We start from the raw sequence: 15,936 nt of genomic DNA, 5'->3' as shown, positions 1-15,936 counted from the left end.
AATAAAACTAGCTTCTAATTCCAGTTATTGGACATATTCGATTTTGAAAGAGGATACATTTTCATTGTTGGGATCTTTCATGAATTCAAGTAGCAGCTAGATATCATAAATTCTTGTTTGGTTATTCTAGATAGCTGGATTCATGAGGAGTATTCTAACATGCTATTAACTTTAAATACGTGTATAAACTTTTGATTGGAACAAAAGTTTAATAGAAAATTATAATTTGCTGTCAACACTCTGATATTCCAGAAACTAACCCATTAAGTCTATAAATTATAGCTCATTCTTTCAACTATTTGCCTAAATGACACTGACATAGTTTGATGTTTCATCTACAGCAACATTGTAGTTAACAATTAATATGATTAATTAGCTTTTCAATCTATTACTTCATGATCGGGAGAGGGCAATGAATGTATGGTTGTTGTTTTCTTCCTAAAGATGGTGGCCATTGACTTGGTTAAAATAGCTAAAAAAAATGTAATAAATAGTAACAATTTTGATATTATTGCCATTAAATCATGCTTGTTGTATACATGCAGCATACATCATTCTGAACAACTTCTGAGTGAAAGTGATCACAGCTAAACAAAACTCATTAGTTGATAACAATTATTCTCTATAGATTCAGCTACTTTTGTTGGGCACATGCAACTTGGCCAAATGTTAGAAAGGCAAAACACTAAGATTAACAACAATCTTAAAATGTTTTGAGGCATGTCATATGTTGGCATAGAAGGATAAGAATACGATAAGAGATATGCACGATACCAAAAATTTACCGAGAAAGGAGGTTCGAAAGCCGGAATTTCAAAACTAGATTGTGCAGAAGCTATAGAAAATAATTGACATATTATATAGCAACCAAGGAAATATCAGATGCTCTGGCTGGCCTCTGATTTAAGTGCTTTTGCATCTGACGTGGCTTGGTTTATCCTACTGATTACTCCAAGGGCTTGTACCCGTAATCAACTGTTACAGTTCTTTAATCACTCCAGCAACCAAAGAGTAGAATAATAAGGGGAAGAAGAAAAAAAATGAACTTAGGGGGAGGACTAAGATACAAGTATAGCAAAGCCCGTAAAGAATAACTGTTGTATTTTTTATATATCAAGCTAATCAATCAACATCTGAGCGTGCAATACCAATTAATCATTCAATGCTATCGATTGACATATCATACAAGAAATTTTGACAAGCTTTTTCAGTACCAGATCGACATATCAAAACACCCAATTTGACGTATCCAAAACCGAAAAACATAACGGTTCTTCCACAAATAAGCAAAATCGAAAGTAATTTCAGATACACAATCAACACTACTACAATTATGGGGAAAGGCCACACACAGCTTGCGTGACAAAAAGACCTCAAAGGACATACATGTGTGTGTCTAGCAGCCATAGCCACACTACAGCCACTTTTAATAGGGTCAGTGCTCTGTAGAGGGGTTGCTTTCCCCTTAATAGTCTCGATTTACTTGGTTTGTGGCTTCTCTGAAGAAGCTCTGACATACTGGGACCACCAACAACAATGGTGGGAAAGATTCATTATTATAATTTTTTTTATTAATTATTTCTGGTCCAATATCGAGTATTCCTGGGGTCGTATTCCTGGGGATGGATGGCTGATATCCTAATCTTATTCATTTTATTTCATATTTCTGGGGATGAATGGGTTCATCGATGATCGGCTTGGATTCAGTCACTGCCATAGTTTCAGCCTCTACTCAAGTGATGAAATTTGAGATCTTGGATTAGAGGTGATAGGTGTAGATCCATACTTTATTGAAACACTGAAACCAGATCCAGATTCTGATGAGGTCGATCTGGTTGAGGTTCTTCCCGTTTAACTTGGCTTGCATCGTGATGGCCATCCTTCCATACATAAAAACAGAGAGCGAGTTAACTCAGAGCAGCGCCATGGAGATTGGTTTTGACTTGAAAACTCAATGTTTACTTTGACCCAATAAACAATTGTTCAGATCTAAAAGAAATTATAAATGAAACGAACTTTAATCGTAGCAAATTGCTAGCAGTTGAAAACAAGGTCAGAAAACTCATCAGCCAACCGAGCAAGGCCTTCAATCGTAGCACTGATCATATGAGGAGTTCCACAAGTTAGGCCTTTAGCAACCTGTGACGTTCAAAATCAAAAGAGGTTGTATTAACATCAAAGCAAACTGATGAAATTAGGGAATCTCTTTCTAAACGAGTAAAGAAAAGAAATTACCACTACGAATTCCAATTTCACATTGATGAAATTGGGGATCTTGATTAGAGTTGATATGCATAAACCCATAAAAAACTGGGTCACTGAAACTAGATTCTGATGAGGTCGATCTAGTTGAGCTTCTTCCGATCTAGTTTAACTTGGCGTGCATCGTGGCGGCCATCCTTTCATACATAAAAACAGAGCGAGTTAACTCGGAACAGAGAAGTACTATGAATCTATGAAGAAATTGGAACAAAGACCCCTTGCATATCTGAATAAGTAGAGTGAAACAATAAAAGCAAGTTTGAGCAAAATTTCTACAGTTAGAAGATACAGATCTATAAAGAATGAAAAATGTATAAACAATGGAAAAAAGGCCGGCGGCACCTTCTTCCTCAGATCTGGCTTTTCCTTCTTCACGGTGGCCATCACCATGTCGCTGATGTAAGCCGACGATAGAGGATTAAGACACCCCTTGATCCCCTTCACAGACAATTAATTGGATGATGGGGATTGATAGTTTGGGTGAGTTCAAGGACAAGGGAATTAGAATGAAGATTCAAGTGTGGGAGCACAGAAGAGAGAGGAGAGCTTCTCGAAGAAAAGAGAAGAGAGAGAATGAGAGAGAGGGGAGATAGGAGATCGAGAACAAGAAAGAATATAATATATGTAACCCAAAAAAAAAAATATATAATATAAGTTTTCATTTTTCAATGCCCATTATCAGATTCTAGTACATAAGGAAAATATAAAAAATTAACTCATCCACAATTATAAGCAATCGTGGGAAAATATCATGACTACAGTACCTGATACCATCTCACATCACCCAAACAGTGGAAGTTCCCACCCTTGTTTTAAGGCGTGGCAAAATACATGTGGCCTTTGCCCGTTATTGTAGTAGTGCAAATTTTCTATACTTAATTCCTCTCAGACTACAAAAATCATATCTCTTCGATTTGATAATTTGAATTAACTGAATTGAACCCACTGATGGAAGAGAGAAGATACTTGAGAGAGCGAATTGAACCCAACTTGTGAGAGCGAAAGAGAAGAGGCCGGGTTAGTTCTGACTATGGGGTATGAGGTTCTTCAGATGCAGAAAAGTTTTAGGGTTGAGGAGAGGGGAAGATGGAGTATGAGATTTCACTCATCGGAAACTAAAATCTATGGTACGCCTAATTTTTGTCTCTTGGCGCCTTGTAGAGCTAGGTTAAGTTTGATTTTGATTTTAACACCCAAATAGTATATCTGAAAAATAAGTTGAAAAGTAAATAAAGGCTATAGCATTATAGGGAAGCAAGAATCAGGCTATAGTATATCTTTAATGCCGTTGCAATTGAATCATATTTATGCTACCGCGCTCCTTTGCCGACGCAAACTAATTTTAATATCATGATGCCTTGTTTCCGGTAGCAAATCTACACTACACCATGATAACTTAAACACACAACACTTTTTGCACAATGAAAAAAAAAGTGTGTTGTGTGATGCGGAAAAGTGAATCATACAACACATTTACAAAACTTGCGTTATATAAGGTGGTTAAAATTATGAACTTTTAGCTAGAAGGCCATTGCACAGCGGTTACAAGAATAATTTGTTGTGTGAATGAAAAAAAAAAAATCGCGGTAGATTTCCCTCCTAGCCCGACTCAAATTTGGCTCCAAATTGGTACTCTAATGTACAACAAAAAAGTTATATCAGTTGTATGAGTTTAGCTTGCAAAATATCATACAACCGTTTTTTACTCTGTGTTGTGTGATATAGGAAGATATATCGGGAAGGTTTGAATGTGTGTAGATTTGCCCCAAAATGGTACTTATTCCCCCCAAAAACCTGCAAATTTTGATCAAGATATATCTAGTGATTGCATGCTCCCACAACTAAATTAATTATTTGTGTTGTGTGAATGGATAATGCCTAAACCTAGCACCAAACTACATGCAATCAAAGTATATATCAGGAACTTTCCCTCTTGTCATAATAAATAAATAAAGACTTTCCCTCTTTGAAATCTTAATTTAAGTTTAATTTTTAGACAACATAGCATGTTTTTGTGTTGTCTGATTCATAAATACAAAAGAAGAGAAAAAGAGCTCTCTATCTTAGACGAAATATTAAGGTGGCGTTCGGTAACGTTTTCAAGTCATCTTTTTCATTTTATAAAATGAAAATTGCTTGAAAATGCGTTCGTTGGTCTGTTTTCAAAAATGCAGAAAATAATTTTTGAAAATAATTTTTTATTTTACTCGTAAAACAGGAAAACGACAAATAGACGTTTTCACTTTTTCATTCTCATATTTTAGAAAACACGGAGATATATTTTCCAAAACAAAGAAAAAAAAGTATGTTCTCTCTTCTTCCATATTCTCACGTCGCTATCTTCTTCTCAGGTCTCTCTCTCATCTCTAGTCGCAATCTTCTCTCGTTTTTGAAAATTGTTTTCAGAATAAGCTATCGGACACATTTTCGGATCTCAAAAATCCAATCTTGTTTTCTCGTTTTTATTTTTAAAATTTGTTTTTGAAAAATCATTTTTAAAAACGTTACCGGACAAGCCCTAAAGTCATTTTCAACGCTAGGGACGAAATAGAGTCTTTTGCTCTTTTCTTCGGGTCATCTCCTCAAAGGCTCAGAGTCTCAGACCCATTTCCTGAAACAGCCTTTCCCCAGTTGATTCAATTGAAATCTCAAATTACCAAAAGTTCAGATGTCTTCGTCTTCTGTTTTTGCTTAGTTTCCTTTTCGTTTCATTCCCAAATTTCTCTGAATCCCAGTTTCCTTTCAACTTCGAATCTCGTCGTTACCGGCGTCTTCAATCTCTCGCCCAATGATATCAGGGTTACAGCGTGTCTCTGATTTATTGCTGTCTCCACCACCTTCTTCTTCGTCAACGTCATTCTGATGAGCTCAGACCAAAAGACGGAGAGAGAGCTCCTCTCGTCTCTCTAATCACCTAATGCCTTAATATTTTCTTCCTCAATTTTTCTTTCTCAGAGAATCAAGGGTTTCTCTGATGCTACAGAATATCAGAAATTGCGAAAATGAAGAGGAAGAGTAAAAACAGAAGATACTGGCGAATACTCGGCCATGTGGTGGTCGGAGGGTATTGGCGGCGTGGATGGGGTTCGTCGACAACGTGCAGAAGCTTCAGCCACGCGAAATCAGCTCCAAGCGTGACCCCGGGCTTTCATTATGAGCGATGCCCAGGAGAGGTTTCGATATATTTGTCTCCAAGTACAAATATATAGTTGCTTTTGATTTTAACGGAGGTGAAAAGTTGGGGCTTTTGATGGTTTGTTACTGGGTTTGCTGGTTGGTGTTTTATGAAGAGCTCTGGGGTTTGTGCTGGTTTGGATTTAAGTCCGTAGTAAAAATAAGGGGGACTTATCTCTGTTCAAAATAAGGGATTTCACCTTGCTGTTTTCACTTTATAGACTTTAATCAACTTATTTCAATCTACTTCTCTAGAAGCATTGATGAGGTTTAAACTCATGCATGATTGAATTAAACGAAAACATAACATGATAACTAAGTAGTGTTGGACATGTCTAGATGCATGTATCAAGGAAAAAGTAAAGAGGGTGTGGTCGTGTCATCTGCTGGTGTTGTTATATACAAACCAAAATGGCCCAAAGATAAACTAATGGATAAAGAATGTTGGTCTGACCTAGAAGCTAAGGTATTATAACAATGCCTTAAATTTCAGGAAAATATGGGCTAGGTAGTTCTCCAGACGTGAATGTTATTTCTCATTTGCATTATATTGATCTTCGTTATCATTTTGGTTGAATTCTTGTGTGGTGTTAAGAACATTACAGACCAAGTTTGGCAACTATTGTCTTGCCAAGACAATAGCAGAAACTGAAGCTTTGGAGTATGCAAAGAAAAGTGATTGAAATTCATTACTGTTTGTCCATCTATTGTTTTTGGTCCTTGTGACTTTTGACAAGCGTATGAGTTGTACTTCATCTTTGTGTAGGTGCTGTTCTATGTGTTTTTGGTTTTGTTGTGTATGTCTAGCTTAGTATTTTGGGAGAGAGAATTACTAAGTATAATTGCTTATAAACAAGGATAGTTAAATTGCATGTAAATAAATGAAATTCATATTTAAATTTTGTTTTTGTGTTTGTTTTGATTGTAGTCTAATTTCTAGATAAGGTGGCCTGAGCATTATCCTTGTGACTATGAAACTTTAATTGCCAAGACACAAAGGTGTATTTTTTGAGTTCTGTGAGGAGATTATGATTCTAGGAAGTTAGACATCATAATTATGTCAGAGATGCAATATTGATTCGAATAGATAAATCTGAAAACTTATTTTACAATAAACTGTAAAGAATGGTTTCATTCTTCTTGAGCTACTCTTTCTCTAAGTTGAATTGCCTTTGTTTAAAAGCTACTTCATCCGTAATTTTTCTCTCTATCGGTGGCTCTTGCATGAAAAGATAGTTTCTGTTTCTTGTTGTTGTTTGCACTCTCCCCCCTTAACTTGATTTCTTTATGTTAATACTTATCCATCCTAATAGCCAGACCTCAAAGGTAAGGAAAAGGGGGCATTCATCAAGTTGTAGAACGAAGAAGGCCAAAGCACTGAGCTCTACATTCCCAGAAAATGTTATACAACTTAACTAAATTAAAATGCTCCAGCATTACCTGTTATGTAATTTTAGAGGGTTTATCTAAACTTGTGTGGTATGTGGATGCAGCTCAGCAACTATAACTTGAAATTCAAAGAGAACTTGTCTTTGCAGCATCCCTTAAAGCTTTGTGCAGAATTCCGTAAAGCTTTTCTATAACCAGTTACAAGCATGTAAGTATCACCAGTTCATTTTACTTGAGTGTTAAGTATTATTGTCAACTTAAGCTATTTCTGTTAGCTTTCTAGGCCTTTGCTTGTTAGTTTCCCTCCCATTTTCACCTGTTCTGTTAACAGATGTCTTTGGACTGAGCAATATAAGTTTGCCTTTGTTATAGCTCTGCTTCTCTTTTTTGGTATTGCTGCTATAGGTTTAATCATTATGCTCTGTGTTAGAACATGTGCTTTCAGATTTGGTAATATTAAATAAGACATGTTTCTGATTTAGTAATATTAGATGAAGTTCGTGTGCTAGTGTTTAAGTTAGCTCACTAAAACGGATGTTCCTATATGTTTTGCTGATAGAATTGGATGGCAGAACATTAAGTAGCAATGAGTTAAAGGTTGTCATTGGGAGACCTAGCTAGAAGGAACATTGTTGGACAGAGACTCTGCATTGCGTGATTGGGAGGATAATGTGAAGGCTTTGTTTCTCCATGGCTAGGTAATATTCTTCAATTGAATGAATGATGTTTGCTGGCTGCTATTTATCATCGAATTCCCTTTGCAAATGAAAGCTTTAGAATCTGTCTTTGAATTAGTCCCTCCCTGCAAAAGAGAGGGATAAAGCTTTATAAAATCTGATAATGTAAAAGAACTAGTGTGAGTGATTGATTTGTCACTAAAAAGTACTCTTCCTATATGTTTTGCAGACAGCAGTAGAGGACAATGAGTTAAAGATTGTCATTTCTAGAAGTCGAGAATACTGGAAAGTAAAGATGCTAAAGGATTTGTTCAAGGAATTTGCCAACTATCAATGAAGACTTCATGAGAGGCATGTTTTGGAACAATATGTATTAGCTTTTGATATCCCAAGTAGATATGGCATTTACTAGAATGCTTTTCTTGTTTTGGTGTTGGCTTGGATGATTGGGAAATGCTCCCTTTTAACATTTTAGGTATATGGAATGGTTTCAATTACTCATTTGATGATTTGCAATGTGTTTTCTTTCCAATTGATCACTGTTCATTAGGTAAAATTAAGCTATACGCAGAATATAGCAAATAAAATTGATCATCTCAAAAGTAAATCATACAACAGAAGCAATTGAATTCTATTATCCCAAAAGAAAATCATACTACAGATATAGTCCAAGAACTTAAGTTTGAAGATCAATCAAACAACAGACAAAATAAAAGTATGTTGTCTGACAAGCTTGACAGACAATAGCTTGAAAACAAGCAGTGTTGTTTGAAGGCAGCACCTCAACTGCTACGCCTAGTATCTGCCGAGCCATCTGTCGAACTATCACACAACGCTTATAACAAATACTTGTTGACTCTTTGTTTCTCAGACAACTATGTTCCACCGTTGTCTGAATTTTCAACAGACAACGGCTCGCTCTACAATGGTGGCACTCCAAATCACACAACAATTTTCTCCCGTCATCTGATAAGGTTTTTGGTGTAGTGCTATGATCAATAGCGACGAAATTTTTGCGCCGACGCTAACTGTGGTAGCCATTGCAATTTTTTTTGTAGTGAAACTCGCAAGCGCATGAATTTTAGTTAATATAGTGTGCAGGTACGAGGTCGTTCCAACTGAGAATTGATAATCAATTTAAATCCTAACTCAATTAATCCAAACTAATAACACAAATTACATAAAGAATCAAGATAAAGAAGGTACGATTTTTGGATTTTCGAATAAACAAATAAATGTGAAAATAAAAGAAAGAAAGAAACAAACAAAATATAAGTTGAAAAGCAAAGATGATAAAACCTAGGGTATCATAATCAACCACTAACAATCTTATTTATATTTCGATGCAATTAACAAATTCTTTTGTTTCTTTTTATGACAATTCTAGTATCTAAATTCATGTATGACACTTAGACTATAGTTTTTCTTAAGTGTATGATCTCCAAGTAAGGCAAAGGTCGTATATTCTAACATGCAGTTTATCCAGGTAAGACATAAATTTAACACATAGGACTCATTACTTCTTAGAAAACAAGAGAATCATGCAAACCATTACTTCATGTACGACAATAATGTAATTCACAACTCTTAATGACAATAAGCTAATATGAATTATATTGCTGGTACGCCTCAAATTCATCTTGTAATTACTAGATGTAAAGCCCTAAGGTGATCAATCAAAGAACTTAAACATAAAGCATCAATTTAAATAGTGATTAAGAATTCATCATAATGAAACTATAAATCCATCAATAAAACATCAAAATACATAAACAATCATGATAGGGCATCATCCTAACCTTACAAAAAGGTTTAGCAACAGATAACTAAATAAAACATAACAAAAACATAAAAAGAATGGCAAGGAAAAGAAAGGGAAGATTGATGAGTCGTCTCTACTCCTTTGGCATCTTCAATGAGCTCCGAGACCTCCTCATGTAAAATTCATGCTCCCTTATACAGGGAAGATTCCTCCTCATCTTTGGCTCCAAGTTTCCTTGTAAGACTTGAGATCAGATTCCTTTCTTCATTTGGAATGGGAAAAACTTGAAATATCTTTAGTAAAATTATGATTAAGTTTATCCTTGAATCCCCATCTGAATAACTTCCTTGAAGCATTAAGGTTGATGATCTTATACCACAGAACTTGAGTTCTCCACGAATGCTTGTAAATTCCTGAGCAGATTTCCTATTCTAAGCTATCTTCACTCAAACAACCATAACTTGCTCCAAAAGTATCGAAATCCATATCCGTAAAATTCAACAAAAAGTAGACATCCGTAGATTTCCATGTATATAAGAGTCATTATTTGATTCGATCTAGAAATCTCCCATTAATTCGGTAAAGTTAGAAGTTCTGCACAGGCAAATTCTGGGGCCTGGGATTACAAATTGCCTTTCAATTCTAGTTAGCACATTTTAGCTTCTTTTCTTGTTTCTACGAAACAAACCTACAAAAACACAAAAATAATGCAAATAAATCATAAATAAGGAGAACTAAACATAAAAATCAAGATTGAGAGGCTTAAAAATATAGGATAATACGAGCACATCAAATACCCCCACACTTAGACTTTGCTAGTCCTTGAGCAAAACAATCCAAATGAAACACACTAAGCCTTTCAACGTTAGTCTAAAAAATCTTATACTTTCATGACATCAAGATTAACACAACAACCAAGAATCAATCCAACAATTATTCGAAAGTAAACAAAAACATATAACTTGACATATAAACATGTAGGACATAGGGGTGACATTAGTGATATTAACCTCAACATGCTTCAAACAAGTTATGACTTAAATCCTCACTGGTTTACCCTCTTTCTTTTCTAAGATTCATTGGCTCATGCAAAAGCAAATATTCACTCAAAGTTATATATGAGAGAAATAATATATAAGACAAAAAATATAGAAAATTACATACAAGTAATAGACCAAAGATAGAAAATCAGAAAATCAACATTCTATAAAATTTAAACAAATAAGGACATGGAGCTCACATGGAAAATAAATAAAGCAGGCCTGCTTATGAATTTTTATGAAAAATTACCAAAATTTTCAGTTTTTTTTTAAATTTACATTGATGCCATTGAGGATTAGTTGACCCTAAACACATTATTGTCCCCGAACACAGAGTTCATCGCTGCTACTATAAAGTATAACCCAAAAATTTTGGGATCTGAGAAATCTCTAATTGTTTGAAAATGAAAATCCGGAGGAACTGTGAGAAATCTCCGATTGCGGATCATCCTCATCCTCCAATTCTATCCTAGGTGGGGGTGGTCATCCTCGTCCTCCAATTTTTTCCTCGATAGTGTAGTCGAAGAGGAGCGGCTTGGTAGGGGTTCAGTCTGGGTAGTTGAAGTGGTGGGATTGGGAGTGGAAGAGGTGGGTGTAGAGGGCATAGAGGAGAGAGAAGGAGAAGATGAGGAGTTGCCTTAATTTTGAAATTCTTTTGTTCATTTGTATTGTTGCTGGGATTAATCCCAACCCATCATCATATAAAAGGCTTCAGATAATTTTTTTTTTTTTTTTTAAAAGTGAGCTATGCCTCGTCAAAGTCTCACTCTTATCTCTTTATTGTGAGAGCAAGCTTGTCGGTGAATTGTTCACATAGGAGTGAATGGGAGATTGAATATATTAGCAGCTAAATTTCCAGCGAGTGCAATATCAGCTTAAATTCCAGTGAGTTCAATAGCAGCTAAATTTCTAGCTAGTGCAGTAGCAGCTAAATTTCCAGCGAGTGTAGTAGCAAGATTGGAAGAGTACGAGTGCAGTAGCAGAACTGGACGAGTACAAGTGCAGTAGTGAACTTGATGAATACAAATATAGTAGCAAAACTAAACGAGTATGAGTGTGCTGCAAGTGCAGTAGCAGGATTGGACGAGTGCAGTAGCAGGACACGAGTACAAGTGTAGTAGTAGAACTGGACGAGTATGAGTGCAGTAGCAGGATTTCAACAAAAAAGAGTTTGGATTAAAGAAAATAATTAATATTTGGTCATCCATGCATGAAGGTTAGAAATGTAAATGTCTTATTGACATATGCCAACAAAATAACAACTTTTCCTTATGTGTAATTTTTTTTTCCTTATAAGATCTAAATAAATTCGTAAGGATGTATTTATGAATCAATCTTTTGTCAAGGGCTTATGTGTGGTTTGCTCATATATAATAGAAAGACAGACTTTTTTTTCTTCTGAAAATATTTTTTCAAGTATGATCTCATGAAGGATACCAACTACTTGCACAAAATGACTTAAGCCATAGATTCAACTCTTATAACTCATCTCCACATATCAAAGGCTGCTCTTTTCAAGGATTAAATAGGTCTTATAATTAAGGTTGTAATGGGGCCAAAACTTAGGGTTTATAGAAACGAAGGGATAGGAAAATAACAAAGTATCCTAAAAACCTAGTAGAGCTCTTGTTGATGTAGAGAGACAATCTTGAAATTCCACCAAGTAAAAACGTCATAGATTCCTTAAATGTCTTTATAAAGGGCCAAATGTCATCATGTTAATCCCATGCTTCATTCTAAACTTCTTTTGAACACTTGGGAATTGGACAAAGACCAATTTTTTCTTGAATGCCCTCACTTTATAGCAAACTCCAAATCCACAATGGGGGACACTAAAATTCATAAACACTCTCTCTTTTTTCCTTTCATTGCCGTACACTTATAACCATTTTCAATTTCTTTATTTTTTTTCTTTTTTACTTTTCACGGCACATACATACATTTATATTTTTTTTTTTCTATGGACAAGTCTTAACCCCACACTTGAACTTATTTGTCTTCTCCATCTTCATTCTTGACGCCAAAAACCTCATGTATGTCTAAAAAATTAGCTCCACTAAGTCTTTAGAACAAAGGATAAAGTTGTAACTATACTAACGTTTAGGGGTTAAGGATTATGAGGGTGATGAAAAAAAAGCTCAATGTAGTCTCAAAGGGGTTTATCTAGGGACACATGGCAATTTGGCAACGGTGATAATTTCATAAGGTACCTTTATCATTTCCAAGGTCCAAGCATATATTGATAAAAGTCTCAACAAGTATAAAAGTGAATTCTAGTATTCTAAAGCTATGGCAAATAATCAATTAAGACGAAAGAATAATGAGATCAACAAAATCATCGCCAAGAAAATAAGATGACATATATTTTTTTTTTTCATTTAACACGCAACAAAGAAAAGGCAAATAGACTCAAATATCTCACATAGGTTATGTATGGAATCAAAAGCTTATCCTAACATGCTCTTTTCTGTACCATGTAAGCAAGACCACATCCACTACACATACATATTACAATCATACATCCATATTAACCAAAGAATAAAGTCAAACATCATCTCAATTTTATCATCCTCTTAAGCCATGATTTCTGAAATTTATACTCATCATAGTTGTTGTAGTTGTTGAAAGACATACTAAGACTAAAAAAAACAAAACCAAAAATAATGAGGCAAAATTAACATAGAAAACCCAAATTTTTTTTTCTTCTTTTTATGATTTTTTTTATTTTTTATTTTTTATTTTCATAAACCTAGAAAACTAATGACTAATAGAAACAAGATTCGAATTCCCTTGACCATCATAACACAAAAAATAAAGTTAAGACCTACAAACCATTCCCTATCCAAACTTGAAGCCCTGGCCCAAAAAAGGGTCTAGACCAAAACAGCGTTGTTGAGGACACCCAACAAGCAGTGCACCACAGCCACTGCTCTACCACCGCCATCAGCTGCAAAGCCAACATCGCCCGCATTGAGACCGTCGTCCCTAGCGTCAGACTCGCCTCCAGATCCGCAACCATCTTCCGTCTCAAGAAAGACTTGTCCGGCAGAAGCAACCAAACTTCAACCTATAGCAACACCTTCGACACCGTCGCCAGTGACTTGCCACCCCCAAAGCCTCAGCCCAACAAACTAGGTCAGCCGAGCTCCCGCGTGGAAGAAGCCCATCATCAGGCCCTTTCCAGCCGTCAGCATCATCACCGTATTTGAACCAATCCTATTGAGCAGTGCCTCCCCATGACTGCATCACCGAGAGCACGACAACGTCGAGACCAAACCCGCAATTCCAACAACCCGAAATCACCTTGCCTCCTCTTTAAACTACTACCCAACCAGCGAGGAAAAGAAAGAAGAAAGGAAAGAATCCCAAAAGCCACGACGTCAACGACTTCCGATCAAAACCTATGAGGGAAATGGCATCCATAGTCATGGATGAATTGCTAGGTTGAAAAGAAAAGTTTTCAATCCCAACCCTAACAGAGCGGCGCTAGGTTTTTTAATTAATACATAAAATATGTGTAATCTATGTGCATGTAAGTTAGGTTAAACTAAGTTATGCAATATGATTTAGGGAAAAATGCACCAACAGTGTCCGGACACTGTGAGGACTGTCAAAATGATACCTGAACTTACAAAGTTATCAATGTGATACCTGAACTCATTTTTTCGTATCAACACCGTACCTACGACCAAATTCCGTCACGGAACCGTTAAATTTTGGATGTACCACGCACGTGAGTCACTTTTGATGGGTAAAATTGTCTTATTACACATTTTTATTAAAAAAAAAAACAGAAGAAATTTCTTATTTCTTCTCTCTCTCTCTCCTCTCACTCTCCTTCTCTCCACGCCAACACCACCGTAACCAACACCAGACCACACCAGTCAATCAGTTCAACCAACACCACCGCCGCGCCCATCGAGCCCATTTCCTTTCTCGATCTCCGGCGAAACCCTTTTTCTTCCTCATGGTCATCTTCTTCTTCACCCTCGTCCTCTTCAACAATGGGCAACCTAAAACCCTGCATCCTCGTTTTCCAGACCTTCGTCGGCATCATCGGCCTCCAACTTCACTCTCAATTCTCTGGCCTACAATTGCCTCTAATTGAACCCAAAATCCCCAGCTTAGCTCAGAGGGACGACCAATTCAGTGATGGGGCTTTGATAGGCGCATTTTAATGTGATATTTTAAATGTTAATTTCTCACATTTTGCTTAGTTATTCCTTAACGAATCGATTTTTAACTTAATTTCTATTTTTAGGTACATTGGAGTAGATGAAGAAGAAATGAGTGTTACGTCCATAATTACCTAGAAATGATGGAGAAGAATGAAAATGCACTAAAAAGTCAACCTTGAATATTTTCTTACTCCGGCTAGGAGAATCAGAGCTAAGCAAGGAAGAAGGAGCGGCCACCTGACCAAATGAACTCGAAATGAGCTGAAACTCTCCAGATCCATTCTAGACACCCAAAGGATCATTTATTATGAAGAGTGCCAGAGAAAAATATGAGTGGAAGGCCTTCAAACAATCAGCCCAATTTTCTACAGAAGCAAAACCGGAAAACTGGACCTGTAAGAGGTCCAGCAGCATTTCCGGCCCAACCACTTGGAATAAAGCTCTGAAAATTTGTGAGGATGATATACACTCATAGTGGAACATTTTTTATGAAGAAGTCGAAGGCTCATTCTGAAGTTTTGATGGAGAAATAATTGAAGGAATAAAGGGGAAGAAACTGACCTGAAAACAACTCAACACCACATATTCATGTTTCCCACCCATATGAAGAAATCATTTCTTTTTCCTTGGATACAATTTTTCTACCCTAAAAGATCATCATCACTTCCACATTTCTTCACCTTCATGCTTTGCTTTCATCATTTCCTCATCTTTTACATATTTTACAAACCACTCTCATACTCCACTTTCATTATTTTTCTTCATCTCATCATTTCACTCTTCTTTTTCTTCCCTATTTAAACACCTTCTCCTCTCACTCTTACACACCAATTCCTTCATCCATTCCATCTTCTTTGTCCCTCCATTTCCTTTCCATTTTTCCACACAAATTCCTTCATCCATTCCATCTTCTTTGTCTCTCCATTTCCTTTCCATTTTCTCTCCATCCTCTAGTGCATTCAACGTTTCAAGCAAGGGAGAAGAAGAAGAAGAAGGAGCCGTGAGCATCATCATCCATCCTCCACCTTGAAGCTTGCTTTCGAGATTCAAGAATCCATAACGTTTCATCCTTCATCCCCATCTCCATCTCACGGTGTAATTCAACCTCTTTCTTTGTAATCTTGCTTAGTTTCGTGAGAATTGTTTTTAGTTGATATTTATGTTTGAACAAGGTTTATATTCTGAAATTTTATGATTGAATAAAGAATTTCGATTCTTATGTTGTGATTCCAAAGTTGCTTATGTGTGATTGTTCGATTGAATTTGCTTTATAGATATCTTTTGTATTTTAATCTTATGTGGTTCGAAACACTTAGGGTTTTGATATGAATGGTGCTAGGTTTAAGAACATGAAATCGACTTTTCGTTTTGTGTAAACTTGAATCAAAGTAGTAAAGGTTTTGGACAAAAATCGAATTCAATTGAAGAGGATTGCAATTAGGTGAACTTATTCA

General features: G+C 36.0%; 2 long non-coding RNA genes across 2 annotated transcripts; one reads left to right on the top strand and one right to left on the bottom strand.

The window, feature by feature from the left end:
- Nucleotides 1-1,619: 1,619 nt before the first annotated feature.
- Nucleotides 1,620-2,701, bottom strand: LOC121051406. Its single transcript, XR_005805622.1, has 3 exons — nucleotides 2,605-2,701; nucleotides 2,236-2,399; nucleotides 1,620-2,139 (listed from the first exon to the last, which is right to left on the bottom strand). It is a non-coding gene; the product is annotated as an uncharacterized LOC121051406 (long non-coding RNA).
- Nucleotides 2,702-4,814: 2,113 nt separating this feature from the next.
- On the top strand, nucleotides 4,815-7,969 carry LOC112189541. The gene is made up of 3 exons (XR_002931962.2): nucleotides 4,815-7,033; nucleotides 7,385-7,523; nucleotides 7,732-7,969. It is a non-coding gene; the product is annotated as an uncharacterized LOC112189541 (long non-coding RNA).
- Nucleotides 7,970-15,936: the final 7,967 nt, after the last annotated feature.

This window comes from Rosa chinensis, chromosome 2 (genome assembly GCF_002994745.2).
Source record: "Rosa chinensis cultivar Old Blush chromosome 2, RchiOBHm-V2, whole genome shotgun sequence".
Taxonomy (NCBI): Eukaryota; Viridiplantae; Streptophyta; class Magnoliopsida; order Rosales; family Rosaceae; genus Rosa; species Rosa chinensis.
This window is presented reverse-complemented; position numbering and strand designations above follow the sequence as displayed.